The sequence below is a fragment of the Gopherus flavomarginatus genome, chromosome 14, assembly GCF_025201925.1.
Source record: "Gopherus flavomarginatus isolate rGopFla2 chromosome 14, rGopFla2.mat.asm, whole genome shotgun sequence".
NCBI classification, from domain to species: Eukaryota; Metazoa; Chordata; order Testudines; family Testudinidae; genus Gopherus; species Gopherus flavomarginatus.
Genome location: NC_066630.1, coordinates 28,904,896 through 28,911,034, shown reverse-complemented (window position 1 = coordinate 28,911,034; position 6,139 = coordinate 28,904,896). Strand labels below are relative to the sequence as shown.

Below are 6,139 nucleotides of genomic sequence, written 5' to 3'. Positions count from 1 at the left end.
ATGAATGAAGAATTCACATATACAGGACTAAAGAGTAACAGCAGTTGTGCTATTTGCTGGTGACTGAGTAAGTGGGACTCTTCCATTTCAGTCAGTAATGCAGAGCTGGGGTATTGGTTCAATGAGGTGCCCTGTGCTGTGAAGGTGATGCTTTTTTGAGATGAGGTGTAAAACTAAGGTCCAGCCACCTGTGGTAATGGTATATCCTGTAGCAAATGTTCACCAGTCCGCTCTTGTAACCTGGACAAATTCCTGTTCCATTCTGTCTATTCATGTCCTCCATGCAGTTTCAGGCAGATAAGGCATCTTTCACTTTCTGTAATTCTGTAATAATGTATGAATACTGCATGTTGGCTTGGTGGTTGTGATGTTTACTGTATACATGTATTGGCTTAATTTAATAGAGGCTGTTGGGGAAAACAAGGAGGAAGGAGAAAGACTGGCTCAAGATGAGTACCCCCTCAGCAAACACTTGAGTGCTGCTAAGGGACAATGCCACGACTATGAACTTTGAAATTTTTTCCTCCTCTCTAGCCAATCTGCAAAACTGGTTTGAGCCACCACAGGAAGAGTCCTGTGGACGCAGGACACCAAGAGAACTGTGGCAGGTTTCAAAAAGGAACTCTCTCAAGAGACAGGATAGTTCTTCAAGTGAACCAGACTGAGAGACAAGCACCTACTGGAGGTGTCTGAAGAATCCAAGCTTGCACAGGTGGCCAATAAGCCTTTAGGTAAGAGAGACAGGTTGTTGTTTTAAAATCTTTTTTCTCTAAATGTTTTGTTCCTGCTGTTAAAATAAGCAATGCTTTGGTTTTAAGAAGGCTGTCTGGTCACTATATACCACTGCTCACAGACCCCCAAAAGGAAGAACTGCAGGTGCCCAAATTGAGTCAGTCCTGTTGAGTAAGAATGGCTGATCCACAGGGTACTGTAGCCTAGGTCCTGGTCTGAGAGTAAGAGAATTGCTAAATTCCACCCGAGGGTAAATAAAGACACAAGATCAGAGGAAATGCTCCGAGAGAGACCAGAAAGGGGACAGAGGTGAAGCTAGCTCTATGACAGGAACAGCTCCCTTCTGTCTCTCTGTTGTGTTTTTAACTAGGCACGGTTTTACCGAAGTTCCTCCACATCATAGGTTACGTGATTTAGGTCAAACAGAGACTTCATGTATGAGCAACAGAAGCAGAGTTTGGCCCTCTGGAATAACCCTAATCCCACTCCTTCACCACATTCAGCAGACTAGAGTTTTAATAGAGAACTGGAATATGGTGGCATCCCGGTAGGGTGAGTCTGAATGTTGGTGGCACCGATATCCATTGGGAGTATGCGTTCAGAGCATAATATTTTAATGCCTTTATTTTTAAGATTAATGTTAGATATGAAAAAAATCTAGTAAACAAAATTAAATAAATTGTGAGGTTGTTTTCATTCTGCTCAGTTGTTTAGAAATATTTGCTCTATTTAGAAATATTTGCCTATTTGCTCTCCCTCCCTCCCAAAAGCTTTTCCCTCCCACACCCACACACATAAGTAGTGCTTATTATCTGAGTGCTGAGAGTGTGCTCAGTGCTTTACAAACATAAAAAGATGTAGTCCGTGCCCCAAGAAGTTTGTTCTTTAATATATCTATTAAAGATATATTAAAAATGTGTGTGTACATATAAATACACATGTGAATATGTTTATACGATGGAGCCAGATTCTCATTTACTCTAAGGCAACTTTCCATTTACTGGCCATGTAGAGGAGACTTAACGTGATTGTAAATGAAATTTAGGTCTACTTTTTAGAGCCCTTTGGTGCTGTCAAGGTGGAATCCTGATCCTATTTAAGTCAATTAGCAGTGATTTTAATTGACCAGAATTTTGCCTCCAGTGTACTGTAAGGCAGTGGTTCTCAACCAGGGGTATGCAGAGGTCTTCCAGGGAGTACATCAACTCATCTAGATATTTGCCTAGTTTTACAACAGTCGACATCAAAAGCACTAGTGCTGTCAGTACGAACTAAAATTTCATACAGACAAAATGAGAAAGTCAGCAGTTGTTCAATAAGAGTGTGCTGTGACACTTTTGTATTTTTATGTCTGATTTTGTAAGCAAGTAGTTTTTAAGAGAGTTGAATCTTGGGGTATGCAAGACAAATCAGACTCCTAAAAGGGGCACAGTAGACAGGAAAGATTGAGAACCCTTGCTGTGAGAGGTATCCTTCGTGTAAAATAGAATCGGAGTCATATTGGTATATTTATATATGTATGTACATATGTATAATGTTTAGAATATGTGTGTGTCATTGAACTTAACTTTGTCCTGATAAAATTTGTATATCTTTTTATTTTTGAGGGATTGTTATATCTCTGAACTGGTTTTTCCATAGTGTTTTGAGTAAATTGCAAGGTTCTTATCTGTGGCACTGGCTTTATTGTTCTGCCAGGGTGTCTCCTTTTGTCATAAAACAATAACTTCTTGTAAGTAGTACTTTTCAGGTTTACTGTTCAGACAGACTAATTGTATCTTTTAATCTGGGTCAATCTGCTCTTGCTTATTACAAATTGGCTCCAAATCTCTCCCCACCCCATGCCCCCACCCCCAATAAGATAAGCATTTGCAAATAATTTAGTGGCAGAATCACCCTCATATAAACACTATGTAAGAACTACAAAAAAAGCCCAGAATAAACCTCTTCTGAATTCTAAACCCCAGTACCCTTGTTTTGCCTAAAAGGAATAGGGAACTATGCTTTCACATACAACTGTGTGTGCATGTGTGCGTGAGAGAGAGAATTTAGTACTCCTCAAAAATGCCATCACTGAATGTTAATGGTTTCTGGTCACTTTGCAATCAAACTTGCAATCAAGTAGTGAGAGAAAACGGCTAGTGAGAAAGGAGAAGAAGAAGAAATTGGGAAGGGAGGACAGATTTATTTGGTGCACGAAGTCCTCACAGTACATGAGGCACTGTGTTCATGACTGGGGTTCTGAAAGAACCACACAGCTCCTTATGCAATCAGGATATGCGTTATGAAAAGCATGAGATATCTACACCGAACAGGCACTAGAGTCATAGCATCATGACAAAAGAGCTGCAAAGCGAGTTCGTAAAACTTCATGATTGATCATTTAACGTGATGGGAAGTACAGTCACATTTTGCAGGGAAGTCATTTTTCCTTTTAGTTGAAGGATGGTATCACTCTATCTCTGTCACTTACATAAAGGAGGAAACTGTGTAGAGACACAAATTAGATCATCTATTATCAAGTAGGCAAGAAATAGACAGAGAAGACACCTGCAGTTTAACAGATGTCTTCTCAATTATGGGAAGCCTTATAAAAATGTGCTTCACCCTAAATCACATTGTTTTGAGGGAAAGGAGTTCTTACCAAGTTCCATAACACAGACTGTTTCCTTGAGAAGCTTTGATTATTACAGCACCTTTAAAAAATGCAGCTCACAGCTAAAGAGAAAATCTAGATGTTCATTGTCAAAGTGAGCTGAACCATAGGCCACTGAATTGCTGATATTAATATTTGTACTATTTGTTCTGAAGTTTGGGAATGAATATGAGTTTCCCTAAGAGCACAATTTCATCTTCACATTCTTGCCACCTTACCCAATCAACACACTATGTGAGATACAGGCCAGAAGAAAACTTCTCTGAGGAACTTCCCTTCCCAAGCCGCCTCTCTATTCCCTGTTTTTTACTTTTTCTACCCTCACAATAGTTTTCTGTCTAGTGGTTAACTGTCCAGAAGGCAGCCATGTGTAGACTTGTTCAGTGGATGAAATCTGCTTCAGTGACTACTTAGAATATCATGGGACTTGACTTAACAAGATAGGGATAAGAGAAGGAGTATGGGAAACCCATGAGCAATGGGAACCTACAACTGCCCAGTAGGCCATCAAGGAAAGTTGGGAGCATGAGGGAGTGTTCAGATTGCAAGGGTAGCAAAGTCTCCCCACTGAACATTTTTTTCTGGCCTTTAGCTTTGTGCAGGTTATTTGGCTGGGAACAAGTGCAGCTCAGATTCAGTTCTTAGTCATATTTGACTCTAAATTTGAATGGTCTCTGGTGATTGTCTCACTGAAAACAAGAGTTTAGTTTTTTTTTATTTAACATTAACATTTGATAGACGTGTCTCTTCTGTTAAATGTGTAATCAGAGATTTCACTCAATTTAATAAAATCAGTAGAAATTACATGTCATGAGTGTTGCAATGAAGCTCCCTCTGTAATCTGGTGACACCCAGTTAAAGAGAGATCTGATGACTTTATTCCTCTATAACGTCTCCTGAAACAAAAGCTCACTGTTGTAATGATTGTTTTGTTTCTGATGTTTATGTGGCAAGGATTTGTGAACCAGTCCTTCCTAAATAAATGAATACTATTAATAAAAACAGGGGTTTAAAAGTGATTTATAGCAAGATGCATTTACAGTAACAGAGTAACAGGTTGGCAATGTTCGTCTAAACAGTGTTGATCTGACTGGCTCTGCTGACTCACTCACGGTTGTCATTTGTTATTCTACCTGGATTTAGGGGAGATGGGAGTGGTTCCTTCTTTTGAGAGAGAATGTCTAGAGGGTGAGCGCAGAGCAGTCCTGAGTGAGGACCCGAGTTTGAGGATAAGGCTAGAGCTGAACATTATGTCATTGTTAATTTCATTATTAATACCCCAGGAATTTTTTTACAAAGAATGAGGAGCTTGTTTTGGAACAGACCGGGAAAGGCCCTTGCTCAGACTCATAGGCAAATCATTAAGGTGAGCATTCTTGGAAGGGCAAAGAATTAATGTAACTGGTTGGGCATAAAATTAGAGTATTTTTACCAAGTAGCCAACTTGACTTGGTTAAGAATGATTTCAGCATCTGGCTATGTATGGCTCTGAATGGTGTATGTACATCATGTATAGGTCAAGAGTTTGCTTGCCTCTAAATGAATGATGAAGTTCTTAATATGGTATTCTGACCCAGCCAGGGCCGGCTCCAGGCCACAACTCGCCAAGCGCATGCTTGGGGCGGCATGCCACGGGGGGGCGCTCTGCCGATTCCCAGGAGGGCGGCAGGCGGCTCCGGTGGACTTCCCGCAGACGTGCCTGCGGAGGGTCCGCTGGTCCCGCGGCTTCGGTGGAGCATCCGCAGGCACACCTGCGGGAGGTCCACTAGAGCCGTGGGACCACCGTACCCCCCGCAGGGATGCCTGCAGGAGGTCCACCAGAGCCGCGGGACCGGCGAGCAGCAGAGCGCCCCCCCGCGGCATGCTGCCGTGCTTGGGGCAGCGAAATTGCTAGAGCCAGCCCTGGACCCAGCAATCTTGCTGTGAAAATATTTCTTAGTTTGAGACATCTTATCTGCTGTTACCACACTCAGGAAATTAAGTTTAGTTAAAGTTTTCCAGAATGCTAGAGAAAGTTGCAGTGATGTAGAAGCCCTTCTTAACTTTCTTTTTTCAATGAACATTTGTAAACATGACCTGGGGATACTAGACATGAGCCGATGTCATACTTGTCCTGTCTTTTGGAAAACCCCTCTGCCCTGCTGTAAGGTGATGAGTATTTGGAGTGTGGCAGAAAGAGAGTGAGTTTACTTCTGTACTACTCACATTGAAATCATTAGCAAAACTCAATGATGAGTTCAGTGGTGCAGGAGCAGGGCCCACATTAATTACGTATGGCTGTTCAGACAAAAAGAGGTAGACCACACTTGTCATGGTGTGTGAACACCAGGCCAAATTCAAAAGTGTTCTGTCTGATGGTGTCAAGTATCAGAGGGGTAGCCGTGTTAGTCTGGATCTGTAAAAGCAGCTAAGAATCCTGTGGCACCTTATAGACTAACAAACGTTTTAGAGCATGAGCTTTCATGGGTGAATACCCACTTCGTTGGATGCATGTAGTGGAAATTTCCAGGGGCAGGTATATATATGCAAGTAAGCTAGAGATAATGAGGTTAGTTCAATCAAGGAGGATGAGGCCCTGTTCTAGCCATTGAGGTGTGAAAACCAAGGGAGGAGAAACTGGTTTTGTAGTTGGCAAGCCATTCACAGTCTTTGTTTAATCCTGAGCTGATGGTGTCAAATTTGCAGATGAACTGAAGCTCAGCAGTTTCTCTTTGAAGTCTGGTCCTGAAGTTTTTTTGCTGCAGGATGGCC

General features: G+C 41.7%; 1 protein-coding gene across 1 annotated transcript in view; it reads left to right on the top strand.

The window, feature by feature from the left end:
- The first annotated feature begins 649 nt into the window (after positions 1 to 649).
- The window catches only part of SALL1 (spalt like transcription factor 1), a 122,377-nt gene continuing 116,887 nt past the window's right edge, over positions 650 to 6,139 (top strand). Inside the window, exon 1 of the mRNA XM_050922515.1 lies at positions 650 to 731. The gene's annotated coding sequence lies outside the window, so the exon portion shown is untranslated. The remainder of the gene's footprint in view (positions 732 to 6,139) is intronic.